Source organism: Hydractinia symbiolongicarpus, chromosome 9 (assembly GCF_029227915.1).
Source record: "Hydractinia symbiolongicarpus strain clone_291-10 chromosome 9, HSymV2.1, whole genome shotgun sequence".
Lineage (NCBI taxonomy): Eukaryota > Metazoa > Cnidaria > Hydrozoa > Anthoathecata > Hydractiniidae > Hydractinia > Hydractinia symbiolongicarpus.
In genome coordinates, this window is record NC_079883.1 from 7,871,724 (window position 1) to 7,889,245 (window position 17,522).

General features: G+C 40.3%; 1 protein-coding gene and 11 non-coding genes across 12 annotated transcripts in view; 4 read left to right on the forward strand and 8 right to left on the reverse strand.

The window, feature by feature from the left end:
• LOC130657762 (histone H2A-beta, sperm) overlaps positions 1-17,522 on the forward strand; it is a 198,997-nt gene that overhangs the window by 3,176 nt on the left and 178,299 nt on the right. The window lies entirely within an intron of this gene.
• LOC130659394 (5S ribosomal RNA) lies at positions 4,450-4,568 on the forward strand. The gene has a single exon (XR_008986605.1). It is a non-coding gene; the product is annotated as a 5S ribosomal RNA (ribosomal RNA).
• Positions 4,919-5,083, reverse strand: LOC130659593 (U1 spliceosomal RNA). Its single transcript, XR_008986797.1, has one exon. It is a non-coding gene; the product is annotated as a U1 spliceosomal RNA (small nuclear RNA).
• Positions 5,269-5,460, reverse strand: LOC130660650 (U2 spliceosomal RNA). Its single transcript, XR_008987848.1, has one exon. It is a non-coding gene; the product is annotated as a U2 spliceosomal RNA (small nuclear RNA).
• Positions 5,783-5,855, reverse strand: Trnar-acg (transfer RNA arginine (anticodon ACG)). The gene has a single exon. It is a non-coding gene; the product is annotated as a tRNA-Arg (tRNA).
• Positions 10,326-10,444, forward strand: LOC130659406 (5S ribosomal RNA). The gene has a single exon (XR_008986617.1). It is a non-coding gene; the product is annotated as a 5S ribosomal RNA (ribosomal RNA).
• Positions 10,795-10,959, reverse strand: LOC130659594 (U1 spliceosomal RNA). Its single transcript, XR_008986798.1, has one exon. It is a non-coding gene; the product is annotated as a U1 spliceosomal RNA (small nuclear RNA).
• LOC130660651 (U2 spliceosomal RNA) lies at positions 11,145-11,336 on the reverse strand. The gene has a single exon (XR_008987849.1). It is a non-coding gene; the product is annotated as a U2 spliceosomal RNA (small nuclear RNA).
• Trnar-acg (transfer RNA arginine (anticodon ACG)) lies at positions 11,659-11,731 on the reverse strand. Its single transcript has one exon. It is a non-coding gene; the product is annotated as a tRNA-Arg (tRNA).
• LOC130659418 (5S ribosomal RNA) lies at positions 16,202-16,320 on the forward strand. Its single transcript, XR_008986630.1, has one exon. It is a non-coding gene; the product is annotated as a 5S ribosomal RNA (ribosomal RNA).
• LOC130659595 (U1 spliceosomal RNA) lies at positions 16,671-16,835 on the reverse strand. Its single transcript, XR_008986800.1, has one exon. It is a non-coding gene; the product is annotated as a U1 spliceosomal RNA (small nuclear RNA).
• LOC130660652 (U2 spliceosomal RNA) lies at positions 17,021-17,212 on the reverse strand. Its single transcript, XR_008987850.1, has one exon. It is a non-coding gene; the product is annotated as a U2 spliceosomal RNA (small nuclear RNA).

Genomic DNA, 17,522 nt, shown 5'->3' on the forward strand with positions numbered 1-17,522 from the left:
TTATTTTGGCTTGCGCATTCGTTTTACTTACGACAGAATTCTTCGTGTTTGTAGCCATGAAAGAAAGGGACTTCTGTGAGTGAATTTTTTTACTGTGGTCTAATAAAAAAGTCGAAACGCAGTGCCCAATATATGAATTGCTCCTAATAGCCGGAAACAGGCCGTGTCGATGATGTAGGCCGACATACGCAACGCAAACCAAAGAACGCTTTATGAAAATCCTAACACGGGCGCGGAAGAAGCCCAAATTAACAGAGTAGATGTAATGCTGAAGACCTCAAACTCCAGCAGCTTCTCTTTCAGACTATTGCGTCGTGCTACAAATAAAAATTAACATGCTTTCGCATAGTCGCGGCACCCAAAACGGACATTATACGATGTACAGAAACACACATTTCTGTTTTCGCGCCAAATCAATTCCCGGGAGTGGTACTTTTACGTCCGCATACTTCGCACCGTCTTAAATTATATCTCATTTACACGGTAATGTTTAGTATACTTCTACTGTGATAACAAGCATCGTTTATCGTTGGATTGTTGTAAGAAAACATTAAAAATGAGTGAAGCAGCTTCTCCAAAGAAAATCGCACCCAAGAAGAAACCTGCTGCAAAGAAGACAGCTGATCACCCTAAATATGTGGACATGATCAAGGCTGCTATCGCTACCCTAAAGGAACGCGGTGGTTCATCTCGCCAAGCTATTACAAAATATATTCATGCAAATTACAAAGTTGCTGAAAACTCAGATCATCATCTGAAAATGGCTCTTAAACGAGGAGTAACATCAGGCGATTTGATTCAAACTAAAGGCACTGGTGCTTCTGGATCATTCAAGCTAGGTCAGGTAAAAAAAGAAAAACCTAAGAAAAAGGCCGCAGCAAAAAAGCCAACGGCAAAGAAGCCTACTGCAAAGAAAAGTACACCAAAAAAGAAGCCAGCAAAGAAGAGCACGCCAAAGAAAGCAGCAAAGAAGCCTGCCACAAAGAAAGCCTCGGCTAAGAAACCAGCAGCTAAGAAACCCACAAAGAAGCCTGTTGCTAAAAAACCTGCAGCAAAGAAGGTCAAAAAGACTCCCAAAAAGGCAGCAAAGAAGACCGCAAAAAAATAATTTGTGTGTATCTGGCTATTACATTAACAAACGGCTATTTTTATAGCCACACATTTACAAAAAAACATTATCTTGGTACAAAGTTAAACTTGTTTAAGTCACTTAAACAGTTAAAAAAGAGTAATTTTAAGATTAGATTCCCTAAGTTTAAGTATTTTCGTTTTTAAATTTCTTATTTTCTTGCTTTTACTTTTCTTGCCCTTCATATTTTTAACATTGTCAAACTTTATGTAGCATAAAATTTTTATGTAGCATAAAATTTAAACAGAAAGCAGAACAAAGTTTGATATAAAAAGCTAGCCGTAATATTTTTTATGGATGTGTGGCTATAAAAATAGCCGTTTTTTGTTTGGTAAGATGCTTAGGCACGTTCCCCACGAATTCTTCTTGCCAACTGGATGTCTTTAGGCATGATTGTAACTCGTTTTGCGTGAATGGCACACAAGTTAGTATCCTCGAACAAGCCAACAAGGTACGCTTCAGAAGCCTCTTGCAGAGCCATAACGGCTGTGCTCTGGAATCGCAGATCTGTTTTGAAGTCCTGAGCAATTTCTCGCACAAGACGCTGGAAAGGCAACTTGCGGATCAAGAGCTCGGTTGACTTCTGGTATCTTCTGATTTCTCTGAGAGCAACTGTACCAGGTCTGTAACGATGTGGTTTTTTCACTCCTCCAGTAGCTGGTGCGCTTTTCCTCGCAGCTTTAGTGGCGAGTTGTTTTCGTGGAGCCTTTCCTCCAGTAGATTTACGTGCAGTTTGCTTTGTACGAGCCATATTTTAAGAAGTCGATGTAGTACGGATACACAAGACGGTCTAAAATGCACTATCGCGCCAAAGTTTTATTTCTCATATTGATTGACAGCTAAGGTTCAAAACAAACCATTTGATTGGTGCTAAGAAAGTAATTTCTGATTGGCTGCATAATGACATTACGCTCATTACTTTAACATTTTTATAAAATCTGTGTTTTTTGGCTACGGGAGAAAACGGCTGTATCTTCTGATACACAAAAGCTTTTGACTTTTTTTTTTTTTAGTAAGTAGCAGAAGGTTTGGCGAATTCCAACGATGCCAAATTTATTGCCTTACTGAAACATTAAGACCACGAATTTTTAAAAAAACTACAGTTTTACTTAAAAAAATGTACAAAATGTTCGGAACATTTTGTAATGACGCAACTCTATTGGTTAATTAGGGTGTTTCCACGAGCAGTAGGTAATTTTATGGCCTCTTTTTAAAGCTGTCTGAATTCTGTTAACTCAAACGTTGTTTTTGTACTCGTTCTGTACGCAACTATATCAATATGTCTGGACGCGGAAAAGGAGGTAAAGGATTGGGAAAAGGAGGTGCTAAACGTCACCGAAAAATTCTTCGTGATAACATTCAGGGAATCACAAAACCTGCTATTCGACGTCTTGCTCGACGAGGTGGTGTCAAACGTATCTCTGGCCTTATCTATGAGGAAACCAGAGGTGTACTGAAGGTTTTCTTAGAGAATGTTATTCGTGATGCTGTAACCTACACAGAGCACGCTAAACGCAAGACCGTTACCGCTATGGATGTTGTTTATGCCTTAAAACGTCAAGGAAGAACTCTTTACGGATTCGGAGGTTAAGCGTTGTCATTGCTCAACAAAAACGGCTATTTTTATAGCCACAAATCTTTTAAAACATTACTTTGTGCACGCTTCCAAATTACACAATGTGTAAAGTCTTGTCACAGTTACATTTATTGCTATACGATACTATGTCATATATGACACAAAAAAAATTTAGAAATACTTTGTAGGGTTAATTTGCCTGGGAGTGTTTCCGTGAAAAGCTGGGTTAAGTTAAATGTAAGCAATAACATGGATCAATGTACTTGTCTTTTCTGCAAGTACAGCTAATAATACGTATGAAAAGTGAAGCTAATCCACACACACACATGGGGAAGTATTTTAAATGTAGGCTAGTGTTCTTAAGCACATTATTTAGAAGTTTTATTAACTTCGGTTAACTTGTAGTGACGCCAAGTAAATGTTTTTTTAAAGATGTGTGGTCTTAAAAAAGACCGTTTGTGTTTGGTAGACGTTGGTTTACTTGCTGCTTGTGTATTTTGTGACGGCTTTTGTTCCTTCACTGACTGCGTGTTTTGCAAGTTCTCCAGGCAAGAGAAGACGTACTGCGGTTTGAATTTCACGAGAAGAGATGGTCGACTTTTTGTTTTGAAGAGCCAAACGCGAAGCTTCGGAAGCAATGCGCTCAAAGATGTCGTTGACAAATGAGTTCATGATGCTCATAGCTTTGCTTGAAACTCCGACATCTGGGTGAACTTGTTTCAAAACATTGTAGATGTAAATAGCATAACTTTCCTTTCTCTTTCTCTTGCGTTTCTTTTCACCAGTTCCACCAATCTTTCCTCCTTTTTTGCCGGCTCTTTTTTCACCTTTCTTGGCTACTTTAGGTGCCTGTTTTCCTCCTTTAGCTGCTGCGTCAGACATGGTTAAAAATTTTTGCTACTTAACTTGTAAATAAGCATTAAACTGCAAGTCAAAACTTTTTGTTTATAAGTAAAAAAATCGGATCGAATTCGATCCGAAAACGCCGATACGCAATTTAATTGGTTAAAAAAAAAATCTTTTGTTTAATACTTAATTATGATTGGTTAAAAAAACATGATTTCGATCCTATTTTTATGATGAAAAAACGAGTAAAGTTTATTTCGTTAACACTTACGTTAAATATTCGTACGTTTTTGTATTAACTTACAAATCAAATCGCAGTTATGTCTGGACGTGGAAAAGGTGGAAAAGCTAAGGCTAAAGCCAAGACAAGATCCTCAAGAGCTGGACTTCAATTTCCAGTCGGTAGAGTGCATAGATTCCTTCGTAGAGGGCACTATGCTAACCGAATTGGATCTGGAGCACCAGTTTACTTAGCAGCCGTCTTGGAATATTTATCTGCTGAGATATTGGAGTTGGCTGGTAACGCAGCAAGAGACAACAAAAAAGCTAGGATTATTCCAAGACATTTACAATTGGCTGTTCGTAATGATGAAGAATTAAACAAACTTTTGAGCGGTGTAACCATTGCAGCTGGTGGTGTTTTGCCAAACATTCAAGCTGTCTTACTCCCAAAGAAGAACGACAAAGGACAGAAGAAGTAAACCGCTACACTCAGAAAACAACGGCTATTTTTATAGCCACACATCTTTAAAAAAACATTGTTTTTTTCACAAAACTATAACCTTAAAGTCTAATAGATAATCCATGCATACGCCTTGTCCTAAGTAACTCAAAGAAATTAAATAAAAAAATTTGATCACAACGTCAAAATAAATTGCACGTATTTGCCCCTACTAATGTCTACGGCCATACCACGATGAACACACCCGTTCTCGTCTGATCACGGAAGTTAAGCATCGTCGGGCCGGGATAGTACTTGGATGGGGGACCGCCTGGGAACTCCCGGTGTCGTAGGCTTTTCATTTTCATTTGTTGCCTTTTCATTTCAATGGTGCTGTGATATATTTCTTGTTATAACAATTAAGGAACGTGGCGGTTGTTGAAAGTGTTTCCTATGACATTTTCCTACGACATTTTCAGGTGATAGTACGAGAAAAAAGAGCTTTCAAATGCATACAAACTCGATCTATTGCCGATCATCCAATAACCCTGACGGAATGGCAAATAAAATAAAATTCCGCCGCCTTCCGAGGACTTATATCGCAATCACGTTTCGTAACAGCCAAGCGAGGTTTTACCTTAGCGTTTAAGTCACCACCGACATTTGGCCGCGCAACTTTTCTAAGCTCATTCATTTTGACTTAAGGAGGGGGCGAGCGCGGACGCAGGCCCCCACTACCAGAAATTGTACGGTCGAGTTACTGACGTTTGCAGTAATCGCAGAGGTCAGCCCAAGCGTAGTGCAATGCAAGAGCCTCACTCTGGAAGAAAACCCTCATTGATCAGTCTTTACTTCCCCGTCAGGTAAGTATGAGTTGGAACTGCACCGTAGCATGAGGGTACCCTTCAAAGTTTGTTAATGCTTGTGGCTTGAGTGTGTTATAAACTGCCGTGTCGCGGGGCATAGGCTGTATTCTCCCCCAGTGTACGCGTTTTGTTCCCGCCGTAGACTATGCAGAGTGCCGTCGGAAAGAGGACTGCTATTATTCTTTTATTGCTTATGTGGGCCGCCATCGGTAATAGTGCAACACCAAGGCAACCCGTGGTCACGGCGTGAATGAATCCACCTCCATGACCCAAGGCCAAAAATCAGATTAATATACTGACCATTCAGAGAATGGCCTACCAGATATTAAACTGATAAGAACAGATACTACACTTGATCTTAGCCATTAGGCCGAGAAGCGATAAAGAACAAGCGTTGCCATGATAGGCATCGTCCACACACCGTAACTGCTTGTGGAGCATGTCACGTTACTGTAAAGCTTACAACTGTCACCGCGTACGGATGGACGGCGACATAGTAAAAATCACGGCTGTTGATTTAGCCGTAGGATGGAGAGCGACTGTAGCGAGTGGATGGTAACTTACATGAATGCTAACAAAGGCGACGATACTAAGTGCGTGATATTACTTTCCAATATGACTGCGTACATTCCGTTTATCAACGCATTACGCCAGAACGTGCGCGCGCGTTACACAGTAGACCATGCAGCCGAAATGCGACAGTGCGACCCTGCCAGGAGTCGAACCTGGAATCCCCTGATTCGTAGTCAGATGCCTTATCCATTGGGCCACAGGGCCATGCTTATGACTTCGCCCCATCGTTATTTTGGCTTGCGCATTCGTTTTACTTACGACAGAATTCTTCGTGTTTGTAGCCATGAAAGAAAGGGACTTCTGTGAGTGAATTTTTTTACTGTGGTCTAATAAAAAAGTCGAAACGCAGTGCCCAATATATGAATTGCTCCTAATAGCCGGAAACAGGCCGTGTCGATGATGTAGGCCGACATACGCAACGCAAACCAAAGAACGCTTTATGAAAATCCTAACACGGGCGCGGAAGAAGCCCAAATTAACAGAGTAGATGTAATGCTGAAGACCTCAAACTCCAGCAGCTTCTCTTTCAGACTATTGCGTCGTGCTACAAATAAAAATTAACATGCTTTCGCATAGTCGCGGCACCCAAAACGGACATTATACGATGTACAGAAACACACATTTCTGTTTTCGCGCCAAATCAATTCCCGGGAGTGGTACTTTTACGTCCGCATACTTCGCACCGTCTTAAATTATATCTCATTTACACGGTAATGTTTAGTATACTTCTACTGTGATAACAAGCATCGTTTATCGTTGGATTGTTGTAAGAAAACATTAAAAATGAGTGAAGCAGCTTCTCCAAAGAAAATCGCACCCAAGAAGAAACCTGCTGCAAAGAAGACAGCTGATCACCCTAAATATGTGGACATGATCAAGGCTGCTATCGCTACCCTAAAGGAACGCGGTGGTTCATCTCGCCAAGCTATTACAAAATATATTCATGCAAATTACAAAGTTGCTGAAAACTCAGATCATCATCTGAAAATGGCTCTTAAACGAGGAGTAACATCAGGCGATTTGATTCAAACTAAAGGCACTGGTGCTTCTGGATCATTCAAGCTAGGTCAGGTAAAAAAAGAAAAACCTAAGAAAAAGGCCGCAGCAAAAAAGCCAACGGCAAAGAAGCCTACTGCAAAGAAAAGTACACCAAAAAAGAAGCCAGCAAAGAAGAGCACGCCAAAGAAAGCAGCAAAGAAGCCTGCCACAAAGAAAGCCTCGGCTAAGAAACCAGCAGCTAAGAAACCCACAAAGAAGCCTGTTGCTAAAAAACCTGCAGCAAAGAAGGTCAAAAAGACTCCCAAAAAGGCAGCAAAGAAGACCGCAAAAAAATAATTTGTGTGTATCTGGCTATTACATTAACAAACGGCTATTTTTATAGCCACACATTTACAAAAAAACATTATCTTGGTACAAAGTTAAACTTGTTTAAGTCACTTAAACAGTTAAAAAAGAGTAATTTTAAGATTAGATTCCCTAAGTTTAAGTATTTTCGTTTTTAAATTTCTTATTTTCTTGCTTTTACTTTTCTTGCCCTTCATATTTTTAACATTGTCAAACTTTATGTAGCATAAAATTTTTATGTAGCATAAAATTTAAACAGAAAGCAGAACAAAGTTTGATATAAAAAGCTAGCCGTAATATTTTTTATGGATGTGTGGCTATAAAAATAGCCGTTTTTTGTTTGGTAAGATGCTTAGGCACGTTCCCCACGAATTCTTCTTGCCAACTGGATGTCTTTAGGCATGATTGTAACTCGTTTTGCGTGAATGGCACACAAGTTAGTATCCTCGAACAAGCCAACAAGGTACGCTTCAGAAGCCTCTTGCAGAGCCATAACGGCTGTGCTCTGGAATCGCAGATCTGTTTTGAAGTCCTGAGCAATTTCTCGCACAAGACGCTGGAAAGGCAACTTGCGGATCAAGAGCTCGGTTGACTTCTGGTATCTTCTGATTTCTCTGAGAGCAACTGTACCAGGTCTGTAACGATGTGGTTTTTTCACTCCTCCAGTAGCTGGTGCGCTTTTCCTCGCAGCTTTAGTGGCGAGTTGTTTTCGTGGAGCCTTTCCTCCAGTAGATTTACGTGCAGTTTGCTTTGTACGAGCCATATTTTAAGAAGTCGATGTAGTACGGATACACAAGACGGTCTAAAATGCACTATCGCGCCAAAGTTTTATTTCTCATATTGATTGACAGCTAAGGTTCAAAACAAACCATTTGATTGGTGCTAAGAAAGTAATTTCTGATTGGCTGCATAATGACATTACGCTCATTACTTTAACATTTTTATAAAATCTGTGTTTTTTGGCTACGGGAAAACGGCTGTATCTTCTGATACACAAAAGCTTTTGACTTTTTTTTTTTTTAGTAAGTAGCAGAAGGTTTGGCGAATTCCAACGATGCCAAATTTATTGCCTTACTGAAACATTAAGACCACGAATTTTTAAAAAAACTACAGTTTTACTTAAAAAAATGTACAAAATGTTCGGAACATTTTGTAATGACGCAACTCTATTGGTTAATTAGGGTGTTTCCACGAGCAGTAGGTAATTTTATGGCCTCTTTTTAAAGCTGTCTGAATTCTGTTAACTCAAACGTTGTTTTTGTACTCGTTCTGTACGCAACTATATCAATATGTCTGGACGCGGAAAAGGAGGTAAAGGATTGGGAAAAGGAGGTGCTAAACGTCACCGAAAAATTCTTCGTGATAACATTCAGGGAATCACAAAACCTGCTATTCGACGTCTTGCTCGACGAGGTGGTGTCAAACGTATCTCTGGCCTTATCTATGAGGAAACCAGAGGTGTACTGAAGGTTTTCTTAGAGAATGTTATTCGTGATGCTGTAACCTACACAGAGCACGCTAAACGCAAGACCGTTACCGCTATGGATGTTGTTTATGCCTTAAAACGTCAAGGAAGAACTCTTTACGGATTCGGAGGTTAAGCGTTGTCATTGCTCAACAAAAACGGCTATTTTTATAGCCACAAATCTTTTAAAACATTACTTTGTGCACGCTTCCAAATTACACAATGTGTAAAGTCTTGTCACAGTTACATTTATTGCTATACGATACTATGTCATATATGACACAAAAAAAATTTAGAAATACTTTGTAGGGTTAATTTGCCTGGGAGTGTTTCCGTGAAAAGCTGGGTTAAGTTAAATGTAAGCAATAACATGGATCAATGTACTTGTCTTTTCTGCAAGTACAGCTAATAATACGTATGAAAAGTGAAGCTAATCCACACACACACATGGGGAAGTATTTTAAATGTAGGCTAGTGTTCTTAAGCACATTATTTAGAAGTTTTATTAACTTCGGTTAACTTGTAGTGACGCCAAGTAAATGTTTTTTTAAAGATGTGTGGTCTTAAAAAAGACCGTTTGTGTTTGGTAGACGTTGGTTTACTTGCTGCTTGTGTATTTTGTGACGGCTTTTGTTCCTTCACTGACTGCGTGTTTTGCAAGTTCTCCAGGCAAGAGAAGACGTACTGCGGTTTGAATTTCACGAGAAGAGATGGTCGACTTTTTGTTTTGAAGAGCCAAACGCGAAGCTTCGGAAGCAATGCGCTCAAAGATGTCGTTGACAAATGAGTTCATGATGCTCATAGCTTTGCTTGAAACTCCGACATCTGGGTGAACTTGTTTCAAAACATTGTAGATGTAAATAGCATAACTTTCCTTTCTCTTTCTCTTGCGTTTCTTTTCACCAGTTCCACCAATCTTTCCTCCTTTTTTGCCGGCTCTTTTTTCACCTTTCTTGGCTACTTTAGGTGCCTGTTTTCCTCCTTTAGCTGCTGCGTCAGACATGGTTAAAAATTTTTGCTACTTAACTTGTAAATAAGCATTAAACTGCAAGTCAAAACTTTTTGTTTATAAGTAAAAAAATCGGATCGAATTCGATCCGAAAACGCCGATACGCAATTTAATTGGTTAAAAAAAAAATCTTTTGTTTAATACTTAATTATGATTGGTTAAAAAAACATGATTTCGATCCTATTTTTATGATGAAAAAACGAGTAAAGTTTATTTCGTTAACACTTACGTTAAATATTCGTACGTTTTTGTATTAACTTACAAATCAAATCGCAGTTATGTCTGGACGTGGAAAAGGTGGAAAAGCTAAGGCTAAAGCCAAGACAAGATCCTCAAGAGCTGGACTTCAATTTCCAGTCGGTAGAGTGCATAGATTCCTTCGTAGAGGGCACTATGCTAACCGAATTGGATCTGGAGCACCAGTTTACTTAGCAGCCGTCTTGGAATATTTATCTGCTGAGATATTGGAGTTGGCTGGTAACGCAGCAAGAGACAACAAAAAAGCTAGGATTATTCCAAGACATTTACAATTGGCTGTTCGTAATGATGAAGAATTAAACAAACTTTTGAGCGGTGTAACCATTGCAGCTGGTGGTGTTTTGCCAAACATTCAAGCTGTCTTACTCCCAAAGAAGAACGACAAAGGACAGAAGAAGTAAACCGCTACACTCAGAAAACAACGGCTATTTTTATAGCCACACATCTTTAAAAAAACATTGTTTTTTTCACAAAACTATAACCTTAAAGTCTAATAGATAATCCATGCATACGCCTTGTCCTAAGTAACTCAAAGAAATTAAATAAAAAAATTTGATCACAACGTCAAAATAAATTGCACGTATTTGCCCCTACTAATGTCTACGGCCATACCACGATGAACACACCCGTTCTCGTCTGATCACGGAAGTTAAGCATCGTCGGGCCGGGATAGTACTTGGATGGGGGACCGCCTGGGAACTCCCGGTGTCGTAGGCTTTTCATTTTCATTTGTTGCCTTTTCATTTCAATGGTGCTGTGATATATTTCTTGTTATAACAATTAAGGAACGTGGCGGTTGTTGAAAGTGTTTCCTATGACATTTTCCTACGACATTTTCAGGTGATAGTACGAGAAAAAAGAGCTTTCAAATGCATACAAACTCGATCTATTGCCGATCATCCAATAACCCTGACGGAATGGCAAATAAAATAAAATTCCGCCGCCTTCCGAGGACTTATATCGCAATCACGTTTCGTAACAGCCAAGCGAGGTTTTACCTTAGCGTTTAAGTCACCACCGACATTTGGCCGCGCAACTTTTCTAAGCTCATTCATTTTGACTTAAGGAGGGGGCGAGCGCGGACGCAGGCCCCCACTACCAGAAATTGTACGGTCGAGTTACTGACGTTTGCAGTAATCGCAGAGGTCAGCCCAAGCGTAGTGCAATGCAAGAGCCTCACTCTGGAAGAAAACCCTCATTGATCAGTCTTTACTTCCCCGTCAGGTAAGTATGAGTTGGAACTGCACCGTAGCATGAGGGTACCCTTCAAAGTTTGTTAATGCTTGTGGCTTGAGTGTGTTATAAACTGCCGTGTCGCGGGGCATAGGCTGTATTCTCCCCCAGTGTACGCGTTTTGTTCCCGCCGTAGACTATGCAGAGTGCCGTCGGAAAGAGGACTGCTATTATTCTTTTATTGCTTATGTGGGCCGCCATCGGTAATAGTGCAACACCAAGGCAACCCGTGGTCACGGCGTGAATGAATCCACCTCCATGACCCAAGGCCAAAAATCAGATTAATATACTGACCATTCAGAGAATGGCCTACCAGATATTAAACTGATAAGAACAGATACTACACTTGATCTTAGCCATTAGGCCGAGAAGCGATAAAGAACAAGCGTTGCCATGATAGGCATCGTCCACACACCGTAACTGCTTGTGGAGCATGTCACGTTACTGTAAAGCTTACAACTGTCACCGCGTACGGATGGACGGCGACATAGTAAAAATCACGGCTGTTGATTTAGCCGTAGGATGGAGAGCGACTGTAGCGAGTGGATGGTAACTTACATGAATGCTAACAAAGGCGACGATACTAAGTGCGTGATATTACTTTCCAATATGACTGCGTACATTCCGTTTATCAACGCATTACGCCAGAACGTGCGCGCGCGTTACACAGTAGACCATGCAGCCGAAATGCGACAGTGCGACCCTGCCAGGAGTCGAACCTGGAATCCCCTGATTCGTAGTCAGATGCCTTATCCATTGGGCCACAGGGCCATGCTTATGACTTCGCCCCATCGTTATTTTGGCTTGCGCATTCGTTTTACTTACGACAGAATTCTTCGTGTTTGTAGCCATGAAAGAAAGGGACTTCTGTGAGTGAATTTTTTTACTGTGGTCTAATAAAAAAGTCGAAACGCAGTGCCCAATATATGAATTGCTCCTAATAGCCGGAAACAGGCCGTGTCGATGATGTAGGCCGACATACGCAACGCAAACCAAAGAACGCTTTATGAAAATCCTAACACGGGCGCGGAAGAAGCCCAAATTAACAGAGTAGATGTAATGCTGAAGACCTCAAACTCCAGCAGCTTCTCTTTCAGACTATTGCGTCGTGCTACAAATAAAAATTAACATGCTTTCGCATAGTCGCGGCTCCCAAAACGGACATTATACGATGTACAGAAACACACATTTCTGTTTTCGCGCCAAATCAATTCCCGGGAGTGGTACTTTTACGTCCGCATACTTCGCACCGTCTTAAATTATATCTCATTTACACGGTAATGTTTAGTATACTTCTACTGTGATAACAAGCATCGTTTATCGTTGGATTGTTGTAAGAAAACATTAAAAATGAGTGAAGCAGCTTCTCCAAAGAAAATCGCACCCAAGAAGAAACCTGCTGCAAAGAAGACAGCTGATCACCCTAAATATGTGGACATGATCAAGGCTGCTATCGCTACCCTAAAGGAACGCGGTGGTTCATCTCGCCAAGCTATTACAAAATATATTCATGCAAATTACAAAGTTGCTGAAAACTCAGATCATCATCTGAAAATGGCTCTTAAACGAGGAGTAACATCAGGCGATTTGATTCAAACTAAAGGCACTGGTGCTTCTGGATCATTCAAGCTAGGTCAGGTAAAAAAAGAAAAACCTAAGAAAAAGGCCGCAGCAAAAAAGCCAACGGCAAAGAAGCCTACTGCAAAGAAAAGTACACCAAAAAAGAAGCCAGCAAAGAAGAGCACGCCAAAGAAAGCAGCAAAGAAGCCTGCCACAAAGAAAGCCTCGGCTAAGAAACCAGCAGCTAAGAAACCCACAAAGAAGCCTGTTGCTAAAAAACCTGCAGCAAAGAAGGTCAAAAAGACTCCCAAAAAGGCAGCAAAGAAGACCGCAAAAAAATAATTTGTGTGTATCTGGCTATTACATTAACAAACGGCTATTTTTATAGCCACACATTTACAAAAAAACATTATCTTGGTACAAAGTTAAACTTGTTTAAGTCACTTAAACAGTTAAAAAAGAGTAATTTTAAGATTAGATTCCCTAAGTTTAAGTATTTTCGTTTTTAAATTTCTTATTTTCTTGCTTTTACTTTTCTTGCCCTTCATATTTTTAACATTGTCAAACTTTATGTAGCATAAAATTTTTATGTAGCATAAAATTTAAACAGAAAGCAGAACAAAGTTTGATATAAAAAGCTAGCCGTAATATTTTTTATGGATGTGTGGCTATAAAAATAGCCGTTTTTTGTTTGGTAAGATGCTTAGGCACGTTCCCCACGAATTCTTCTTGCCAACTGGATGTCTTTAGGCATGATTGTAACTCGTTTTGCGTGAATGGCACACAAGTTAGTATCCTCGAACAAGCCAACAAGGTACGCTTCAGAAGCCTCTTGCAGAGCCATAACGGCTGTGCTCTGGAATCGCAGATCTGTTTTGAAGTCCTGAGCAATTTCTCGCACAAGACGCTGGAAAGGCAACTTGCGGATCAAGAGCTCGGTTGACTTCTGGTATCTTCTGATTTCTCTGAGAGCAACTGTACCAGGTCTGTAACGATGTGGTTTTTTCACTCCTCCAGTAGCTGGTGCGCTTTTCCTCGCAGCTTTAGTGGCGAGTTGTTTTCGTGGAGCCTTTCCTCCAGTAGATTTACGTGCAGTTTGCTTTGTACGAGCCATATTTTAAGAAGTCGATGTAGTACGGATACACAAGACGGTCTAAAATGCACTATCGCGCCAAAGTTTTATTTCTCATATTGATTGACAGCTAAGGTTCAAAACAAACCATTTGATTGGTGCTAAGAAAGTAATTTCTGATTGGCTGCATAATGACATTACGCTCATTACTTTAACATTTTTATAAAATCTGTGTTTTTTGGCTACGGGAAAACGGCTGTATCTTCTGATACACAAAAGCTTTTGACTTTTTTTTTTTTTAGTAAGTAGCAGAAGGTTTGGCGAATTCCAACGATGCCAAATTTATTGCCTTACTGAAACATTAAGACCACGAATTTTTAAAAAAACTACAGTTTTACTTAAAAAAATGTACAAAATGTTCGGAACATTTTGTAATGACGCAACTCTATTGGTTAATTAGGGTGTTTCCACGAGCAGTAGGTAATTTTATGGCCTCTTTTTAAAGCTGTCTGAATTCTGTTAACTCAAACGTTGTTTTTGTACTCGTTCTGTACGCAACTATATCAATATGTCTGGACGCGGAAAAGGAGGTAAAGGATTGGGAAAAGGAGGTGCTAAACGTCACCGAAAAATTCTTCGTGATAACATTCAGGGAATCACAAAACCTGCTATTCGACGTCTTGCTCGACGAGGTGGTGTCAAACGTATCTCTGGCCTTATCTATGAGGAAACCAGAGGTGTACTGAAGGTTTTCTTAGAGAATGTTATTCGTGATGCTGTAACCTACACAGAGCACGCTAAACGCAAGACCGTTACCGCTATGGATGTTGTTTATGCCTTAAAACGTCAAGGAAGAACTCTTTACGGATTCGGAGGTTAAGCGTTGTCATTGCTCAACAAAAACGGCTATTTTTATAGCCACAAATCTTTTAAAACATTACTTTGTGCACGCTTCCAAATTACACAATGTGTAAAGTCTTGTCACAGTTACATTTATTGCTATACGATACTATGTCATATATGACACAAAAAAAATTTAGAAATACTTTGTAGGGTTAATTTGCCTGGGAGTGTTTCCGTGAAAAGCTGGGTTAAGTTAAATGTAAGCAATAACATGGATCAATGTACTTGTCTTTTCTGCAAGTACAGCTAATAATACGTATGAAAAGTGAAGCTAATCCACACACACACATGGGGAAGTATTTTAAATGTAGGCTAGTGTTCTTAAGCACATTATTTAGAAGTTTTATTAACTTCGGTTAACTTGTAGTGACGCCAAGTAAATGTTTTTTTAAAGATGTGTGGTCTTAAAAAAGACCGTTTGTGTTTGGTAGACGTTGGTTTACTTGCTGCTTGTGTATTTTGTGACGGCTTTTGTTCCTTCACTGACTGCGTGTTTTGCAAGTTCTCCAGGCAAGAGAAGACGTACTGCGGTTTGAATTTCACGAGAAGAGATGGTCGACTTTTTGTTTTGAAGAGCCAAACGCGAAGCTTCGGAAGCAATGCGCTCAAAGATGTCGTTGACAAATGAGTTCATGATGCTCATAGCTTTGCTTGAAACTCCGACATCTGGGTGAACTTGTTTCAAAACATTGTAGATGTAAATAGCATAACTTTCCTTTCTCTTTCTCTTGCGTTTCTTTTCACCAGTTCCACCAATCTTTCCTCCTTTTTTGCCGGCTCTTTTTTCACCTTTCTTGGCTACTTTAGGTGCCTGTTTTCCTCCTTTAGCTGCTGCGTCAGACATGGTTAAAAATTTTTGCTACTTAACTTGTAAATAAGCATTAAACTGCAAGTCAAAACTTTTTGTTTATAAGTAAAAAAATCGGATCGAATTCGATCCGAAAACGCCGATACGCAATTTAATTGGTTAAAAAAAAAATCTTTTGTTTAATACTTAATTATGATTGGTTAAAAAAACATGATTTCGATCCTATTTTTATGATGAAAAAACGAGTAAAGTTTATTTCGTTAACACTTACGTTAAATATTCGTACGTTTTTGTATTAACTTACAAATCAAATCGCAGTTATGTCTGGACGTGGAAAAGGTGGAAAAGCTAAGGCTAAAGCCAAGACAAGATCCTCAAGAGCTGGACTTCAATTTCCAGTCGGTAGAGTGCATAGATTCCTTCGTAGAGGGCACTATGCTAACCGAATTGGATCTGGAGCACCAGTTTACTTAGCAGCCGTCTTGGAATATTTATCTGCTGAGATATTGGAGTTGGCTGGTAACGCAGCAAGAGACAACAAAAAAGCTAGGATTATTCCAAGACATTTACAATTGGCTGTTCGTAATGATGAAGAATTAAACAAACTTTTGAGCGGTGTAACCATTGCAGCTGGTGGTGTTTTGCCAAACATTCAAGCTGTCTTACTCCCAAAGAAGAACGACAAAGGACAGAAGAAGTAAACCGCTACACTCAGAAAACAACGGCTATTTTTATAGCCACACATCTTTAAAAAAACATTGTTTTTTTCACAAAACTATAACCTTAAAGTCTAATAGATAATCCATGCATACGCCTTGTCCTAAGTAACTCAAAGAAATTAAATAAAAAAATTTGATCACAACGTCAAAATAAATTGCACGTATTTGCCCCTACTAATGTCTACGGCCATACCACGATGAACACACCCGTTCTCGTCTGATCACGGAAGTTAAGCATCGTCGGGCCGGGATAGTACTTGGATGGGGGACCGCCTGGGAACTCCCGGTGTCGTAGGCTTTTCATTTTCATTTGTTGCCTTTTCATTTCAATGGTGCTGTGATATATTTCTTGTTATAACAATTAAGGAACGTGGCGGTTGTTGAAAGTGTTTCCTATGACATTTTCCTACGACATTTTCAGGTGATAGTACGAGAAAAAAGAGCTTTCAAATGCATACAAACTCGATCTATTGCCGATCATCCAATAACCCTGACGGAATGGCAAATAAAATAAAATTCCGCCGCCTTCCGAGGACTTATATCGCAATCACGTTTCGTAACAGCCAAGCGAGGTTTTACCTTAGCGTTTAAGTCACCACCGACATTTGGCCGCGCAACTTTTCTAAGCTCATTCATTTTGACTTAAGGAGGGGGCGAGCGCGGACGCAGGCCCCCACTACCAGAAATTGTACGGTCGAGTTACTGACGTTTGCAGTAATCGCAGAGGTCAGCCCAAGCGTAGTGCAATGCAAGAGCCTCACTCTGGAAGAAAACCCTCATTGATCAGTCTTTACTTCCCCGTCAGGTAAGTATGAGTTGGAACTGCACCGTAGCATGAGGGTACCCTTCAAAGTTTGTTAATGCTTGTGGCTTGAGTGTGTTATAAACTGCCGTGTCGCGGGGCATAGGCTGTATTCTCCCCCAGTGTACGCGTTTTGTTCCCGCCGTAGACTATGCAGAGTGCCGTCGGAAAGAGGACTGCTATTATTCTTTTATTGCTTATGTGGGCCGCCATCGGTAATAGTGCAACACCAAGGCAACCCGTGGTCACGGCGTGAATGAATCCACCTCCATGACCCAAGGCCAAAAATCAGATTAATATACTGACCATTCAGAGAATGGCCTACCAGATATTAAACTGATAAGAACAGATACTACACTTGATCTTAGCCATTAGGCCGAGAAGCGATAAAGAACAAGCGTTGCCATGATAGGCATCGTCCACACACCGTAACTGCTTGTGGAGCATGTCACGTTACTGTAAAGCTTACAACTGTCACCGCGTACGGATGGACGGCGACATAGTAAAAATCACGGCTGTTGATTTAGCCGTAGGATGGAGAGCGACTGTAGCGAGTGGATGGTAACTTACATGAATGCTAACAAAGGCGACGATACTAAGTGCGTGATATTACTTTCCAATATGACTGCGTACATTCCGTTTATCAACGCATTACGCCAGAACGTGCGCGCGCGTTACACAGTAGACCATGCAGCCGA